Source organism: Colius striatus, chromosome 3 (genome assembly GCF_028858725.1).
Source record: "Colius striatus isolate bColStr4 chromosome 3, bColStr4.1.hap1, whole genome shotgun sequence".
Lineage (NCBI taxonomy): Eukaryota > Metazoa > Chordata > Aves > Coliiformes > Coliidae > Colius > Colius striatus.
The window spans coordinates 24,603,327-24,623,060 of record NC_084761.1 but is presented as its reverse complement, the minus strand read 5'-3'; the positions used below and the strand labels follow the sequence as shown (position 1 = coordinate 24,623,060).

The window sequence follows — 19,734 nt, the reverse complement described above, 5'->3', positions numbered from 1 at the left end:
CTTTCTTAATCAGCTGGGTAAATAGTTACAGAAAATGCCCAGGAAAAGTTACATTTTGGTTTTCTGAATGTTTCAACAGAACATACAAGCCTTGAAGCCTGCTGAGCCTCTTGTCCTGAGCAAGTACTACAGATCTAAAGGTACAGCTCAGGACAGTTCTATCTTGAACAGAGCTCTGTTATTTTCTTACAGTAAAACTATACAGAAGCAAGTACAAAAGAAAAATTAACAAGAAAGAAAAAGCTAATTAGAAATTAGTTGGGTATTAAACACTGTAGCACTATTTATACACCATAAGTGAGCATTAGAGCCTCTAAGCTCAGCATGCATAATAATTTAAGGGCTTGTTCTTCAGTTATAACTCAGCTCTATTAATATCAGTGGAGTTACATTAGTTTGCGTTGACTAATATTCTTTAGTTAAGCAGTCAAGCAAATAAAATCACATTGTGCTTTTAAAGGCACTCCCAAATACCCCAAATAAAGGCTCCTCCAGTGAAAATAAAACCTCAAACACAGCACCCTGATATAGGGCAAAGCTCTGAACTGGTTGCAAATTCCAAATTGCAGGTCAAGAGGAATTTCACAAGGGTACCCTAGTTCACTGCTTCCTCATAGCAACTTCAGAGGGAGGGGAAAACAAGGGTTTGAAAAACATTCCAGATTTGAGCAGAGTTTTTCTAGCTGTGCAGACACAGAAGTCACTGCAATGTCCGGAGGGACAGCCTTAGCAAGCTTGTGACCTTCTATGACAAATTGGACCATGGCATTTGAGAAGGGATTTGGTTGGGATTGTTAAATGTGTGCCAAAAAGAGAACCACTTCTCATATTTTTTCAACCAAGTAGCACTATATTTGGACTGGAAACAGCCTGTGGATGAGCAGGAATAACCATTAGAAGGCAAGTGAGAGGTTTCAAGCTGATATTACAGACAAGGAAGAAACAACTTGAACGTATCTGGGCAAGTTTCCATACCGAGTCAAGCAACACTTTTTCCCATGACATCAGATTCAAAACAATAATATATTATAGTCCATATGTTGATTAAAGAAAACCCAAGCTGTGCAGAAGCATGCACTGGCCTATTGAACACCAACTGAACAAAAGATGGAATGCCTGCAAGCCGTGGAATTAATCAAACAAATAAAAAGACCCAAGTTTTCAGGATAAGGAGCCTGGGTAATACTTCTCACGAAGATGAGGTTGTGAATCCTGAGGTAAGATTGAAAGCAAACTGCCTAGAAGTTATACAATCTAACTATCTGGCAAGCATAACAAGTGAATAGTGCTTTAAATATGCAGTGGTCATAAGGCTCGGAAAACTGTAAAGCTGGTAGTGGATAATGTGCTTAGAGAATCTGAAGTACTCTACCTACCTGAAGTCATATGCTATGAGAAATTTGGACTATAGAATGGCTTGCAGTCAGAGTTCAGAAGATGTTTTGGCAGCTTAAACATGTTCCCAGTAAGATGATGCTGAGAATAAACATGCAAGAGAAATATATAAATGCTGTTTTCACAGGAATAATGCTGCTTTCTTAGAACTGAATGTATTCTAAGAGAAGAGAGCTAGAATGCAGTCCTCACACGATGCCAGCACTATCTATCAAGAACAGATAGTAAATCACAACATTTAGGAACTTAAAATGTCACAGCACATTTAAAATTTCAAAACAAAACCAAAACCGTTTTATACAGAAAGAGGTAGTTGCTAAACATAGCATATTGATGCTGTTTATGAAAGAACTGGAGATCACACTAGAACTTCAACATGCCCTAAAAACAGTAATGATTGTGGTAAACAGCTGAATTCACTGAGATATTTCATCAGACTTTGACTTATTTTATAATTGATCCTGTATAACAAGAAGCAGGAGGGCATCTTTTTTTTTTCTGACAAAACTTAGTAAGCCAAGATTAGAGTGGAGCCCTGTCCAATGAGGACAAATTTGACTAGGACAATACAGTGGGCAGGTTGCAAAATTTTGGTTATAACAAAATGATCTAATCTTATAGGATTAATAGCCACAACAAATGTTATATTGTTGTCACTGTAAGATTAAAGTGGTAGAACCTTGGTTTGTAGAGGTATTAAGGGAAAATATAATTTCTCTTTTCTGTACAGAATGCAGTTACAAAAAAACCCCCAAGAAATATCTTGTTCATTAGACACATTTCTGAAAATGCCATTTTTTTTCTGTTTAAAAAAACAGAAAAGGAGTTGTTTTCTAGTTTTCATTCACACCATTTCCAAATGCTTCAGTCCAGAAATGACTTTTTTTAGTGCAAAACTACACAGTGAAAGTCTCAGCTAAAAAAAATAATCTATGTAAACAAATTTGGCAATCATAATTCTTTGCTATTCAATTTCGATCCTTGCAGCAGTTTTCAAGATATATTCTTGTCTATAGGATTTTTGGTAACAGCAAGCTTAATTGATCCCAGGTATTGTCAAGAAGAGAGGCATGGAAATGTGGTTATTCCAAGCAACAATGATCCTCCCAAGACAGCTGCAACAGGAAGTTGTAATCTGTCAAGAAGATCCTCAAGATCCTTAGTGTTCAGTGATTACCTCCCACATATCTATGTACTTTATCGTACACATGCCAGAGTTATTTAGAACATACAGTGTTTTAAAAGTCAAATATTCTTACCAAACGAGATATATCAACATCTGCATACTGCTCTACTGATCTTCTGTGCCTGACTCCTAAAAGAAAACAGCTTTTTTTAATGCATCTCCCAATTCTGCTTTGCAGGAAGTAATGGTGACATATTGGCCAAATTTTTTGTATAAAGATTACAAGAATTTTTAGAAGGAAGAATTTAATATCTTTATAAGACTAGCTGGATTTTAAGTTTGCTCTCTACATCCAATCTTAAAACACAGGTATATAAATTAAGTACGTGCCATCATTCCATACATGCGTGCAAGTCACACAGGGTAATAGCATATGTGAACACTTCTTTACATCTCTAAATAAATAAAGTAATAGCACTGGATGTTTAACAGCTGACCTTAAGAGACACTTAACAGTAACTTGGCTTTCACTCATCAGTTTAAAAATCTATCCTGTAGGTTCAAGAAATTCTAGAAGAATTCTAGATTATTTCTCTCTCTCTCTAGAAGAGGAAAAGAAAAGAGTAGAGCAGCTCTGGTAGCCTTAACTAAACCTTATGAAGTCATTAACGTTAAGCTGAGGAAAGTAAATATGGGTAGCCTGACAGTTGTCAGGCATATTAGCTCTTAAATTGAAGCTATACACTCCCTGCAGTGTGCAGAAGGGAGAAAAGGGCAGTGAGGTATGACTGGGGAGAAACATTCTGAACCTGATGACAGGCACTCGTGTGTAAGACTAAGCAGTTGTTTATTCTTTCAACAGTGCCAAACTTATCTCTAATGCCTAATTCCTAACATGCAGTCAAAGGATACATAGGTAGAGACAGACACAATAAAGTAAAATATTGCACTTAATGAACTGCAGTGGGTAGCACTGTACCCTTCCATAGAAAAAAGAAAACCGATAGAATAATACATGATTAAATAACTAGAATCTTGATTAGAGCCAATATAAAGCACTGATGTCACTACTGCAAATACTTTGTAGATTTTTCTGTTTATATTTCCAACTCAGGCAAGTAACATCTGCTTATTAAACAATGAATTGTCTAGATCACAGTAAGAGCTTTTCTCATCATCACTTAATCAGCACAAATTATCCCAATATCTGTTTTATTGGGTGCATGTAAGACATCTCCGCAACTCTGTTTTGCTTTTAGTAGTCATGCCACCAATTACAAACACTTCAGTAACACAGATCATAGTTTCCACATTTTACCTAACTGTTCTGTGAAACTTTAGTTTATGTGCCAGTATTTTTTAATAGAAAAAGCAGATATTTTCACATTTAGTCTTTTAGTATATTCTATATACATAAGTGCTTTAAAGATAATATTTATTGTAGTATATGAAAAGCAATTGAATAGCATAGTAGACTATCACGAAGTGTTGGGAAAAAATGTTCTGGACTGAACCAGCTGTCGAACATGTCTTCTCAAAAAATGTTGAAAACAGTGTTAACTGTTACATCTTAATTTTCATGCACCTCAGCAGTTCTTTATTCTGTCTGGAAGTGTAAATTATGAAATGACTGTTCTTGCAGTATTCAGAGTCTGGCCACAGCCAAGAAGTCCTGGAATTGTAATAGTGTATTCTTTGGGGTATATTCAATGTTAAACTAAATCTCCAAATGTTTCTTGGCTTACCTGCCATTAACTGGACCTTGAACTTACCATGTGTATTCAATGGCAGGGGAGAGTACTGGCATCTGTTTTGACAAATGTTTTCCATTGCCTCTGCATAGCTGATAGAACATGAAGAAGGTTAAGTTCTCTTTCTGAACCACCAAAAATCCCTCAGAAATCTCATCAGAACATAGCCAAGGAATTAACTGTAAATCTGTTTGTAATGGATTTCAGTTTGTCATGAGCTACAGGTCTTAAAATCTTCCTAGATCCTTATCACTTCTTATCGGAGCCTACTCTTCATTCCTTTAGGTCAAGAAATCTTTACTGAGTGGAAAATCATAGCTGCAGGCATTCTGAAAAAGCCAGTATCACTTCTACTTTTGACTTCTCCACTTGGTTTTAAATACAGAGCACAAACTAGTTATAACTGCACATGTTAAAGAAGAACAGTTGTGTAGAGTCAGATTTTTTTAAAACTAAAACATGTAATCCATAAACAGACTTTGAAGAATAGGACTTTATCCTTCTTACAGTAAAGCCAAAGGAAGACTGTCTGTTTAGAGTTGCTAGTTTCAGGTGCAACTTTAATAGCTTTGGCACAACAATAGGAAAATATGACATCTCTGAACTCTCTCTAATATTGAGTGCCAATAAGCTTTTACTTAGCCTGCAAGAGGTTTTCATAATCAGATGCATTTCATAGTAGTTTCATAGCAGAATAGCATTAAAAGCACTTCTTTCTTAAAAGGGAAGTATATGCAGAAGTTTCATTTCACTGTAACTTCGCAGAACAGCTGGGCTTGGAAGGAACCTCAGGAGGTTCATTTCACCTGGAGCCAGTTCCTCAGGACCATGTCCAGATGGCTTTTGAATATTTCTAAGGATAGAGATTCCACAACCTCTCTGCACAACCTGTATCAGTGCTCGGTCACCCTCACAGTAAAAAAGTGATTCCTGACGTTCACAGGGAGCTTCCTTTGATTCAGTTTGTGCCCATGGCCTCCAGTCTTGACAATGGGCACAAAGATAAAGAATCTGTCTGTCATCTTTGCACCCTTCCTTCAGGTATTTGTAGACATTGCTGAGGTCTAGCCCAAGTACCAACTTCAGCATCACAAGGTTCTGCCTACATACAGCCTCTCTGCAAGACTTGATCTTTTAATTCTACTAAGATACATATAGGTTTGTACATATATATTTAGACATACACCCAGGTACGTAACATTGAACATCTCTCTTTTCAAATCTCTCATACCACTGCTTTATGTACAGTCTCCTTACTCAGCACAGACATCGGCCATAGTAACATTAGAATCTCAGAAAGCCATCTAATGATATTATTTATTATCTATTACATCTATTTCTGTCCTTTTTTTAGTTCACTGGTTTGTTTTTCATTGGCATAATGTAAGTAAACTATCAGGAACCATTTTTGAAGCTTATAAATCATTTTACTGGTATCAAATAGAATATCTGCCTAAAATTATTTTCTCTAACAGCAATAAATTCTGTCTTACTATTCTTAGACTGTGTACTTGCAGTCTCTTAGTTGAATCCTGACAATCAAGGAAGCTTGATGAGAGTTGCCACTTATGATACTAATAAAAAAGTGAGAGTTCTGAAACTGTACTAATGATAAGTTACAGTTTGTCTTGAATTTTAAAATGAACTTCCCTAATTTCTGTGGAAAATATACAATAACCAGCTACAAATGCCTTGCATAAATCATACCATGTGACATGCATTTAAAATATTTGGTTCTGAACTACAACTGAATAATAAATTTAAGCTACAAGAGAAAAAAATGAAAGACGAAAAATTAGGTTGTCTGCTAAGCAAACTCATTACATTTGAACAGAGGAATAAAAGCAGCATGGAAAAAAAATACCACTGTACAATTCATGTCACATGTGACAAGACATCCTATCTATGATTCATACCATATGTCAAAGAGCCATCAGGCACACGTACAAATCAAATTCAAGACATGCAAGTAGATTCTACTTTGTTTCATGTCTGTTTCAGATGTGAAATGTATCCACACAGAAGTAGTTGTCACTTTTTACAACTGGTTAGTGGCAGTCAAGTCTGTAACATAACCAATCTAGAAGAGGAATCTTGCATATTGTTTTCACATGGAATATTTAGGTAACTATATGTGCAGCCCTGTATCATGCTGTATATACTGGAAGCCTGCCTGAAGAATCCTGAGAGACTCCCAGTAATCTTGGTAATCACCCTACCAGGGCAGGACAGAAAGGTTTTTGGTCTTTCCAGGTGCAAAAGTTGTCCCTATGCCATCCTATGTTTTAGGAAGAATTTTAATTGTTTCCAGATGTTGGCTCATAGGGTGCTGACAACTCTTGGACAATTATAGTATCACACAACAATATTATGAGCAGGAATAATTTTACAACATTGAAACCTTAGCTGATGAGAACAAAGTATGATGCTGCTTGTAATGCTCTATTTGTTCAGCATCACTGCCTAGGAGCCAGCAAGGCTTGGGTACTTCACCTTCAAAGCCTTTTAGATCAATAGACAATCAGATATCAGGTTCTCATATTATTACTTCTTACATTTGAGGACAAAAGGGTATATAGGCTTTGGGTAACTGCAAAACAAGTCTTTCCCAATTATCTTCACTTACAAAACTATATTGAGATAAGAGAAAATTAATACAAGAAAACTAACAAATTGTAATATAACTGATTTTGTAACCATTATCAGAATAAGTCTTTCTTTAAAAAAAATGGAAGACAGGCAAGACTACAGCTACAATCTAGAATTTTAAAGATACACCAACATTAGTATTTTAAGACTTGAGACAGAACTAAAGAGGATTAATTCAAACTTCTAGCATATCTGAAAGATATTAGACCCTGGAAAGCTTGCTATTTTTAAGAGGTATCATTTTAAAAATAAATAAAAATGGAAAAAGCAGTTCTTCACACACCCCACTTAGAAACTATTTCTTCATCTGTGAAAGCAGAGACAACAGCTCCACTCATATAAATTACAATAAAAGCAGCTAGATGATTTGTGGGTTTATCTTGTACTTAAAAAAGGTGACCACATAACAACCAGTAAACACATATCAAGAGAAGAGGAAGAAAGCCCTGTGATAGTAACCATAAAACATTTAAAGGGCAAAACCAAAAAGAAATATTTGATCTAGTTCAGTCCGTCTGACATTTTTATATCCACATTTGACTAGCAAGTTATTAATATCCATGCAAATGTAAGCAAGGAGATTTTGAGCCAAGATGTCCTTTTCAGAGTAGTACAACTTTTATTCAGTCAGCTTGTACATCAAACATTTCATAACTCGCAGTCCTGAACTCAGAATACCCAGAGGGCTGCCAATCCAATCACACAGGACAGAATCAGTCAGCCTCTGTTCACAACATTTTTGCATCGCTATGGAAAAAACCCATTTACCATTTATGTTTTTACCACAGAGAAGCCTGGCTACATAGCAGGGGAGAATCAGATAGCAAGCTGTATGTGATAGGGGTTTTTATTTTCTCCATTTTTGCCTTCTAAGTATAAGACATTACTTGCAACTGAAGCTCTTCTACATATTATAACTTCCTAAAGAGATACAAGAGAATTTACTCATTCAAATTATCTTAATTTGGCTCTGCCCTATTCCAAAACACTCTTAAACACAAAGATCAGCAGATAGCAAAAATGCACGTCAAAAGAGACGTGTGCTTTTTCATTCAGAAGAAGATAACAGATATCACTTTCCCAAATTAGCTTATCAGAAGTTCTCATCTTACCAGTCATCATGATTTCTGCAACTGAATATCTTGGGGATGCTTTATCATGTACTATATAAAAAAGAATGATACAAAATAAAGCAGAATAAAATGCTAAACAGAATAGTATTTTTAATACACTTGTTTGATATTTTCCTATCAAATGTAAGAGGAAAATTTGTTTGAGATGACTCTTTTTTAAGAAATAGAATCCTAAACAAAATTATGCCTTCCTAGTTCCAAAGAAAGTAATTTTCTCTATTGTTTTAAACTTGTAAACAATTATTCAATAAATTTTGGGTTTAGGCATAAGTGAAGTTGCCATTCTCACAGTAGATCCTCATAGGTCTGATAATGTCACTGTTCTCAAATAAATAATGTGATCAAATCTTCAAGAATGGTTTAATTGACTTTAAAGTCCTCATAGTGATGATTTTAATAGTTTTGATTCTATGAACAATAACAGTATCAAGCAGGTGTAGTAGTGAGTCTCATTTTGAACTGGGCTTTCCACAGCTCCAAAACGTTTCTGTTGCTTTTAGTTGTGGTCATTTAGTTCAGGAATGTGGAGATAGCCATAGTTATCAGAAAAGTATTATTTTTATTACAGAATTTAACTGCTAAAAATAATTAACATCCACATCAGGTTGCTTCAAGTCCATGTCATGTAATATAATATTTCTTTAAGTGCTGTATTTATCCATCTGAGCTTATCAAATATTACTTCAGTTTTACTTGTAATCACAGATGGCAGTTTAATTACTGCTGCCACTCACATATGCATTTTCTGTGTTGAATACTGAATAAAAACAATTCACTTCAAACAAAATTCCCAAGGCTAAATTTCTGGAAGATGATTTCAGGGTCTTCCTTAAATTTTTACTAATCCCACTGTCTAGGAACTGTGTTGGGTTCTACAGTGTGGAGACTTTAAGGGCAGACCCTTAAACTTTTTTTTTTAATTTATTTAGGCAATTATACAGTGATAATTACTGTGAATTAAATTACTGTTTCTGATGATGCACAGACTGGAGCAGAATACACTCCTCAAAACCTTTCTTGGGGAATAGAAGATATAGATGAGACATGAGCTCTTGAGACCTGATGTATACTGCGACAGGCACCATGTCATTTAATCTCTCAAAAAGCTCAAATTCCACCATAGCAGCAGTTTACTTTTTTGCTAGTCTTGTGTCAAATGAAAGAAATTTGCTCCAGGCTTTCCTTGCTTTAAAAATTAAAAGCCCATTCTACTTTGCAATCTAAAAAGGCTTTAAGTCACTATGAATTTGCTGGTGTGCCAGCATTATTGCTTAGCTTAATCTCTTCTCGTTAGCATCTACTTCATTTGATGTAATATGTATGACATATCACCTGTCCTCTTTTTTGCCAGACTAAATAAAACAAATTTTCTCAACTTGTGTCAACTGATATCTTCAACTGAGTTATCTTTAATATTTTATTTTTATATTTTTGTCCCATTTTTAATTCTCTGAGAGACATTCAGAGTGTTTGGTAGGGAAGTGTGACAGGACTTTGTGTTACATGGCACAGTCTAACCAGATCAGCTTCACTAGGAAGAAATAATACCTGGACGCCATCTCGAAGTACACGTCCTACAGTTTAAGCCACAACTCTAAAGCAAGCCATGCAATAACATACATTTAAGTTGCTATTTGTTACACTGGTCAGATCATTTACAGATTTACTGTAGCATGTCTTGCTTACAGAAATGCCATCCTGTTTGGCTTCCAAGGTTTTCCATTCTCTTTGGACTGCTGCAAAAACACACAAGTCCACGAATAGAAAAAGATCAGGATGTGACTTTTGCAGTCACATCTCTAAACCTCAGTTGTTTCTTCTTACTCACTAAATAGCATCTGTTTGGTTGGTTTGGGTTTTTGCCATTAAAACATCTAGTAGTTCTTCTTTTGCTATCCACTAGTTGTTCTTCTTTATCCACCTTTCCTATCCCTCCTTATTAGCCAAATATGGCTCCTTTACTGCTACAGAGCACCCAGACTTCTGGATCTAGCTGAAACTGTTAATTTCAGAACAATATTGATAAGTCAGAGATGAAAATAGTGTTGCCCTCCTCCCCTCATAGAATTTATCAGTTCTTACTCTGAAAATGGTTGTCCTTTGAGGCACATTCCTGCAGAAGAGTTTTCAGCACCAAACAATAAGCTCATTTTAAGAGCTTTCAACAAGATTTCCAAATACAGATGGCATATGAATTGTAACCTTCTATCATGGATTTAACAAGCTGTGGGTTGCTATTAATTATCACTTCCAAGTTTCAGAGTTTATAAGCCATGAATGAAACCTGCTGTTCTTTTCACTCACAAATTAGAAATTTCTAATTATTAAGGATATGCTTTGCACCCTACTTTTCTTCTCCCTCTTATTAAATTCCTGACTCTCTTCTGTGCATTTTTCAAGTAATCAGCAATAGGTGAAATCTTTATATTTTATTGAGATTTTCTTCATATCTTTTTAGGCAAAGTTCTTCAAGAGAAGAGCTATAATCCAGACACCTTCTGCTATATCTGATCTGAACTTATCTCCTTCATGTTTGCTATCCTGAACCAAGTTCAGAGTCTATGGTGAGTAATAATGTTACAGAATGCATACAATATGAGAATGCATTTAATATTTTCTTATATTTTAGCTGTCTGTTAGCTGTCTTACCCCAATCAGCAATTTATAATCATGTGCAAGAGGCAGCTTCCTGAACTTGCTTAGTTTAGGAATAGCATAGCAAGAAAACTACAGTGAGGGTAATTAATTTTTTTAAACAACATTTAGAAGAGAGATCAGGGGATCAGTGCAGCATCTGCAAAGTTCTGCCCCTTAGTAATTACAAAGCCTTCAGATGAGGCCCTGAAGAAAATGAGATGGAAAAATTCAGCTTGTTAATTGCAGACTTGTTATTAAATTAGTTGTCAGATAATTGTAAACCAGATATTAAAGTTGAGGCTTTAAGAGATGCTAGAGAAAGTTTAGGGTGCATAACTACCAGAAACAAGGCACTTATATCAGCCTAGGACTCCTCTGCTTCCCCACAGAGTTAACAAGACCTCTCAGCACCTCACAGCCAGGCAGCACACACAGTTTCCCACACAGGTGTGTTCACTTGGGAGTTAGCCAAACCTGTCCATACATGTTAGTAGGGCTCCAAAATGCAGTACGTGTTTGCAAATGGTGGTGACAGAAAGAGTGCAAAAGCAGGGTCTGAGAAGGTGAAGACATGCAGCTCTCTGATCACCATACTCTTCTTCCTGCAGCAGGCATTTGAAAGAACAGACCAAGGTCATGCTTTATAACCACAAAATTGCTTGGCCAGCCCATCTATAAATGGACTCTCCAAGGAAGCTGAGCTAACCTCAAAGGCCATATTTGCAGCTGCAAAACATCTAAAAAAACCTGGAGAGAAGGATCCCTCCTTCAGCCTCCGAGGCATTTCCCAGAAGAAAGTGCAGCTGTTTGGAGTTTGTGCTGGGAAAAATTTGGAATAACAGCTTTTAAAATTCTGCACTTTTTATAGTTAATTGAAAACTAAAGCTGATTGGAACTTACCACAGAGAGGTCAGATAAGCCAGAAGTGTGGTTTGCGTTCTTCCTCTACATACACATCAAAGGAAACCCCAAAAAATGGCTATTCTTTGCCCTTGTAATTGGCACTAGTCAAAGGCTTTATACAACAGGTTTAAATTGCCTGGGCAGAGGCACCTTCTCTTATATGTGCCTCTGACTTAAAGACAAATAACCCGATAAAGCAAGTTGAAAACAGATAATTCAATAAAAGCTATGCACCCTAACAGTTTCACAGATGCCTGCCATTGCTAGTGATCCCTTCAAATTGATTAGAAAGTAAAGAGCATCTGTGTATTCAGAGTAAATTACATCAGTACAGCCTGGCAGCTCTGGGAAGGACAAACAGGTAGTGTCATTTGCCTGTTCTACACCAAAACCTGCTACATCCCCCTCACAACCAGCTCTGCTCAAGCCTCACTCACCTACACAGGAGAAAAATGCTATCCTGGCTCCAGGTCATAGCATACACCCTAGAGATGGATTCCTAAGTTCCAAGTAGCTCTTTAAGCCTCTAACTGCATAATAATTTTTTTTCCTCAGGATATTAATTGTGCTTAAAAGACAAACATTATATGTATGAGATTCCAACATACAATCTTGTATGTGAAGCAGAAATCCAAGAAAAATTACTTCTCAGGCTATTCTCCTCTTGGTTTCCAGGCAACTGGAGTAACTCCTGCTTTGCCTTTAGAGGTGACAAAGCATTGGCACAGGCTGCCCAGAGAAGTTGTGGAGTGACCTGCTCTGAAGGTTTTCAAAATTCATCTGGACACATTCCTGTGAAACTTGATCTAGGTGGACCTGCTTTAGCAGGGGATTGGACTGGATGATCTCTAGAGATCCCTTCCAACTGCCACCATTTTGTGACTCCACGCACTACTACAGAAGCAAGACTGAACTATATGTATCTTGCATAGTAAGATGTATATGCAATACATTCATTCCATCACTCATTAGCTTCCTGAACTGTATTTTCTTTGCCATCTGAAAAGCTAATATTTTTTATCTGTTTTCTTGATTAAATAATTCATAATAATATTGTGTTCTTCCAGTGGTTTGTAATGTGTGTTTTGGGGTAAGCAAGTATTATGTTGGATTTACTGTACTTTGACATTTCTGTCTTAGTTACCCAAGATCAAGCCAAAATTCTAACAAACTAGGGGGAAGAAGGGAAAAAAACCAACACACAACAAAAACCCCACAGTAACCTAGAGTTACATTCTACAAGCAGTATTTATATTTGGATATTATCAAACAAATCCTACCATCATTAAAACAACTAAGCACTGAAAGATATTAACCAAATTCAATGTTTTCTGATGATTAAATCAGCTGCCCTGACTTTTGTTTCCTTATATTGGATGATGCGATATGCTTATGGAATTAGTATTGTTGCCTTAAGTTGCAGCACTTTGTTTTTGGTGTGCATCTGGCCTCTAGGAAATTTTGAAACAATTGCATGCAGAACTACATAGTGTAGGTTTTGGCCTATTTGCCATAATAGTATAGTTATTTGAGTCACAGACTTTAATTCCTACCAGAGATGTGGGCATATCATAAATGGCCCTAAGAAGCACAACAGTTGAGTTTATTTCCACTGTTAAGCAAATACAAGCACAGTAATTGATGCAACATGCTTTTATCAAATAGAGATTAGCTGTAATAATCATATGTAATAAATGTGATGAATACTTAAAATGGTATCCATTCTACAAAATGGTGAGTAATGTTTCTGTTTCATTGGATGTCTCTGATATGGTGTCATTCTGTCTAAGAGGAACATTTCTGTAGCCACTTTTCTGTCAAACGTAACTCTTTTGGGAATCTTTTGTCTCTAGACAGATTGGAACAATTTCTCTCAAAGGTCAGTCTCCTAAACCTTTTTGGGTCCTGGGGAAAGCAGTCTGCTCTCTGTTGAACAAGTGAAGCAGATAACACATTTCTTGAGGTTTTTTTGTTCATTTCATTCTTTTATTTTACATACTGCATTTGTGCTCAAATATTTTTCCTGATGTGAGGTCTTCAACATACACATAGAGTAAGACCTGTCCTCAGCAGTTAGAACTTTCAAAGTTTGGCCTCCCATTGAAGCCCCTTGTTTTCATTCAAGCAGCTTGAGAAACTACTCTGATTACACCTATCAAACTTTCTTAAAATGCACACCAGCCAACATATGGAAGTTCCCCAAAGGGTCTCACTCCTTGTCTCAGTCACTGCAGCCACATTCCTTTGAAAATCTGACCCTAAAATTACCATTTGCCTCACTCCCTCAGGTGTTTAGAATCCCTATGTAATCCAAATTGTATACAGCAGAAGTAATCTTGGTTTCAAAGGAAAGGAGAGCTGAAAGGTCAAACAAATATCAATCTATGCTTGCTTCCTCAAGCCCTTCTTCCAAAGCAGTGGCTAATGACTTGTTCTTTAAGAAGACTAGAAAGAGGTCAAATATAAAGGCATGATTAAGAGAAGAAAACTCTTCCACACCAATTACAACTTTCACGCTTTTGGCTAGAATCTATAAACTAGCTTCCATGGCCAGTCCAGTGACTTTTCAATTGCCTTATTGTGCTCTCCAGAGTCAAAAGGACGGATGCACACTATCATTTTGCTATTTTTTAAGCTTGAAAAGAGAAAAATTGCATGGGCAGGTTGCCTTAGAAATACTTTTGGAACATAATTGGCACTAGAAATTTGCTCAGAACAATTTGGGTTTTAAGTTTCTCCAAGAGTGGTTACTGCACAGAAACTATGTTTCCCCCTGGTTCCCCATCACTACTGTCCCCTGTGCCATCACAGCTTCACATAAATCTTCAAACACAGTAAATTAGAATAAAGCAACAAATTCCACCACTTTAAAGCATCGTGCTCTGCATGCTTTTGTTTGCCAAGCCTGTTTTTTTTCCAACACTAGTCAGCATGCTCTTTTCTTTGTATTAATTTACTGCATTTTTGGCTGACACAGGTAGAATTACTGATATCGATTCTCCAAAGAACTCTTGTATTTACTGATGGTTGTCCAATGGCTTTGAGAGCTTCAAATCCTGACAATGTTTAAGTATTGCCAGTTGAGTAAGAAACATGTGAATCTTTGGTTAGGGCGTGAGAATTTTAGTTAGAGGAACGACACAAACATTGTGATTCTTTAAGAGCCGCAGTGATATATACATCTTTATTCAAACATAGGAATTTGACTACCTACCATCACACTTGCAGCTGCATGTAGGAGAACCATGGGTTATGTACCAGTTTTACAATAAGGTACTATCTATCTTTCAGGATTTCTCACCAGCTTGGTGACTAAAACCCACAGCTTTCATAAGGCTGCTTTATGCTCCTGAAGGTTTGTGGCTCTATCTCCACACCATTCGAACACAGGAGTAGTTCAAAGGCAGGGCAGGAGGAAAGGCAACAGAAAGTACTCCAATGATCTCAGCTAGGATGGCTCCTCTAATAAAACATCCATGTGGATGTGGTAATTTACATTAGGAAATATCTTGTTCCACAAAAGTAAGAGAGATGGTCTGATCTCATTTATGTGCTAAAAAGTAAATTGGAATCGTCCATGCCTTTTTCTGCATGGATCGTGAACAAAAAAGAAGTTGGTCCTAATAGTGTCTGAAGTTGGCCAAGTGCTTTCTGTTCTTTCACTTACTGGCTTATATGGCTGTTATCAGCAGCTCATTAAAGAAGAACTGAGCCAATATGAGTCTTTCCAGCTCACTTGCAGTAATTAGAGCTGTAAGCATGAACATATACCTGAAGATTTGAGACCCAAATGACTGCTTCTTGATGTATTGCTACTTACTGTTTCAAGAGCCTTCTTCCTATCTCATGTAAAACTATGTATTGCATTCAGAATAAACCCTAGGATAAATTCCTTTCTTTCCACTTCATGCTCATTCAAATGATTTGGCTGGGTTATGCAGAAGTCCAAAGGATATGATCTACAGATGTCAGAAATGACATTAACTTATCTAAGTGGTAAACAGCCAGCACGAACAAGATTACACATATCTTCAATTAAATGGCTAGAGTTGGGTTTTCCCCTTCAAATAGAGAACTAAAAATATAGTTTTCCTTAACAGAATCAAAGGAGGCTTCCAAGTGGAATTTCCTTTTGGATTTCCTTATTTTACTTACAGGAGGTCTAATACATTCAGAATTTTGGCAGAGTTTAACAGAGTGGGAGGACAACAAACTCGATAAAAATGTCAATGATCCTGTGAGAGAAGAACACAGCAGGCAGCAATCAGAACATGGGTGTGACTGCAGCTCTGTTTTGAAAGCAAAGTTTTGGTCAGAAATAATGGATACTGAGGGGATGAACAGCCAGCAGGAAGACTCATAACCAGGGTAAACAACACAATACAGACAGTAGTTGACATGTTGCACTATTTCTCTATCCATATTAAGAATCAAATATTGATTTTTTTTATTTCCAGCACAAGGACATCTGTAATCAAGTGAGACACCAGCATTTGCTGAAATACCAGACAAATAAGTTGTGCTATATACAATTGTACACAGTCTTATCAAGTCACAGACACACACACATCTCCTCACAGACACGCACACATCTCTGTGTGCTTCTGAATAAGGAAAATCAATAACAACTGTCTCTACAAAACAGCAGCAGCAGACCAAAACAAAACTGAAAAAATAAAGCCTTCTACAACTTCTTTTAAAAAATAGGCTCCAGAATGAGGAATGTTATTACATTTTACAAGTTAAAGTGACAAGCAAGAACACTATCAAGTAGTATTGTAAGTTCTTACATTTAATGTTTAAACCAAAAGGCAAAATAAAGCTTTCAAATTTAAGAAGAGATACAAATTTGCTTTGTGACTTTGAGCAATGTCTTATCCTCTTTGTGCCTCCATCAGCCCATCTGGAAGGTGTAGTAATAAATTAAGAAACACACAAACAAAAAACAGCTCTTCAATGAGATCCAGATGCTCTGTTAAACTGCCATTCTCCTAAAACACCTTCCAAACCAGAGCTAAATAGAAATGGATCCGATAGTTGAATTTTCAGCATACCTGCAAAACAATTCTTTTCCAACAATTAGAAGTTATTGTACCTCTTCAGGAACTGGAATCACATTAGGTTCTCTTATCCAAGTTAATCACAAGAGAACTGCATGGGTGCCAACTCAAGATCCTACACTTTATGATTCTCTGTTTATACAGTAACTTATTGTGTGGTTTACTTTGGCTAGGCAATGCACATGCTGACACTGCTTATTGTATGAAATTCAATCTTTTCACTGTTACCATGTCCTTTCTCTGGCTTTTAACTCCCTGCCCTTTCTAAACTTTGTATGGGCTTTTTTTTCTTTACCTGTTAAGATCACATCTCTTGACCAAAGAAAGCATATTTTCATTTTCATTTTATGTACATAAAAAATGATTGCACTGAGCATGTAAGTTTCATTATCTCAAAGTGTATTCAGCCAAAGTTCTGACTAAAACATTTTTGTTTCCAGCACAAATAAGCAGAAAATGAGAGAAAACTATGGGACTGATTATATAATTAAAGACTGATAGCATAATGGATATGGAAGAAATTAAATTAGCATGAATATCTACAACACTGCTGCTTTATGTCCATAATGTTTGACTTTGCTGCAGCAACTTCCTTTTAGTACAATTTTTTTTTCTAATAAGCATTTGCAGCACATACTACACCTCATGTAGAACACCTCAATTCTGTTAACTCAGATTGCCCTTCATTAGGGGCTAAATGTGGTGAATGAAGTGAAAAAACACAACCTGGGGCTGCTTCTGAAGCAGTTTCTTCTCAAGAAATGGAAATGCATATAAAGCCCTTATTTGTTGAAGTAGTATTCTACTACTAACAAGATTGCTTCAGTTTAAGGGTGATACCTACAGAGCAATGCCTTATTACAAACAAAGGTTTCTTAGACTATTCATTAAAATTAAGATTTCCTAATGCCTACATTACTGCAACCTGGGACAATTACAGCTGACTGCTGCTGGTGCTTGAGTATTTTCTCCTTGCCTCAATAGGAAAACATCCTGATAAAATATATTTTTATCCCTTTTCTCTGTAAAAGTTACAACCAGAGGATAAGCCAAGAGAAAAATATTTCCCTTGTAGCTCATTCCTAAATTATCAGCACCTCTTTGCTACATGAGCAGAATACCCTTCATGTTCTTTCTTCTTAATGCTGGAAAGAATATACACCAACTTGTACAGTTACACTGAGCTTGATATCTGCTCTAGATAATTAGCATTTTCTTTTAAAAAAAGCTCTCATCACTTCAATAGATTATCATGCTCACAGCTGAAATAACAGGACATGATTGCTTGGCAAAGGACATTGAGAATGTTAAAACATTGTAGATGACATTGCTAAGTAGCAAATGACAAAAGACAACCAAGAAAATGGAAACTGATCCATTCCGAATGAATCTTAAATGAAACTGCAGTCATTGTTAGTAAGCTGAGATCTGTCAGAAGCCTCAATGCGTGGTGTTGGTCAGTTAACAGGAATATGGTTTCTTATATCCAGTTCCCAATGTTATGGCAGATGGTGTCCCCTCGTGTCTCCAGCTGCAATGCCACATCTCATTGCCACCTAGTGACTATGAATATTCAATACATTTGACCTTTAGCAGTGACATGTAAACAGCTTCAGGAGGGTATTTTTTTTTTCATTTACTCACTATTTTCAGATTAGTCCCTTAACATAATATTGCACATGCATGTAGTAAACACCCACACCAAACTTCAGCTTTCACTGGTTTGCTAACATGAATGAAAATAATTATTCTTTTTCCTAAAGTAAAAAAAAAGCGCTTTAAGACACAAAAGCAGCAAAGCCAAGCAGCTAGATTTCTATTTATTAGTAATCTCTTACACAGCATGTTGCTAAAGAAATTCCCTAATTCTAAAGCAATACAAAAAATCATTCCTATGAGGAAATTCCTGAAGATTTTAGCACAGTTCCTCACAACAGTCAGGCAGACTTTGAGACCCCCAAGAAAGATATGTGATGCAGAACAATTAATGTGCATGGAGATAGAAAGTTGCTACTTGCAGTGCTACTGCTTTTCCCCTGAGGCAAGGCACTTAGTTCTCTTCTGGCTATAAGATGTGATACAATTATGACCAGAAATGTTGGAAGTTCAAACAGTGAATATTAACTTGAGAAAAGGCATTCTTAGTGTATATGTAAGCTTCCAAGCTGAGAACACATGTGGCTAAGCAGAACACTCTAAGTTGGATCTGAATCTTGGTAGCTGCCCCATGCTTATGTGTTACCATCAAGAAAAATGCTAGAGATTATTTAAAATGAGTTTACAGGTATTTACTTTGAGACTTTCATCTCTGCTCTGCATCTGGCTAACTAACTTGAAATTGAAGTGCCAGAAGAAAATTGGTATAGGCTAAAAACAAGCTCTATTTTTATAACAGACTGAACTTCAACCTCTAGAATCCAATATAGCTTTCTTACAGTAGCAAAAAAGTTACTTCATGTCACTTTGCATCTTTATTTTGCAAGCTGGCCTACCCTTAACCCATCATATCAGAAAAGGGCAGTTGAATAGCTGTGGCCAGACAATTGCCAGTTCAGGTGCCAAAAGCAGCCCTTTAAGAGAAAAAGCAAGCTGTCAATACTGAGCTGTGCAAGCATCCACTAGAAAGAATAAAATCATAGGCTTGACCTTGCTCTACTCATTTATTTTGGGCAGAACTTGCCTAGAAAAGTTAGTGGCTTTGACCTCAGTTTCAAGAGCATGAAGCTAGATCACATTGACCAGAGCCTTTCATGCCAGTAAAGTTACACCTAATTTACCCCAGCACAACCAAAATTAGAATCTAGCTTAAGGGTAAAAATGCCTTTTAAGTTACCCAGGCTAGTCCTTCCAATTTGCAGCTGCACCACAGTGGCTGTTCTCTTCCTATCACCTGTTCCTATTACTTGAAGTATTTCATTGTTTTCTTCTAAGAACCATGTAGGAGAGATTCTCAGGGACTTTGCTCAGAGAGGGGAATTTTTCCCCCAGTTTTCTCACATGATCTCGTTTATCTGCATTCCCTTCTAATTGCATACATCTATAGCTGGGCAGAATCAGAGAAACTGACTGTGTGGGGCAAC

General features: G+C 36.6%; 1 protein-coding gene across 2 annotated transcripts in view; it reads left to right on the top strand.

Annotated features, from left to right (window-relative positions):
* The first annotated feature begins 721 nt into the window (after positions 1-721).
* Positions 722-19,734, top strand: part of PDE5A (phosphodiesterase 5A) — a 134,156-nt gene continuing 115,143 nt past the window's right edge. Inside the window, exons 1-2 of one of the 2 annotated variants that reach the window (XM_061993935.1) lie at positions 722-1,217; positions 10,513-10,618. The gene's annotated coding sequence lies outside the window, so the exon portion shown is untranslated. The remainder of the gene's footprint in view (positions 1,218-10,512; positions 10,619-19,734) is intronic. The other variant, XM_061993936.1, reaches the window with a different exon arrangement.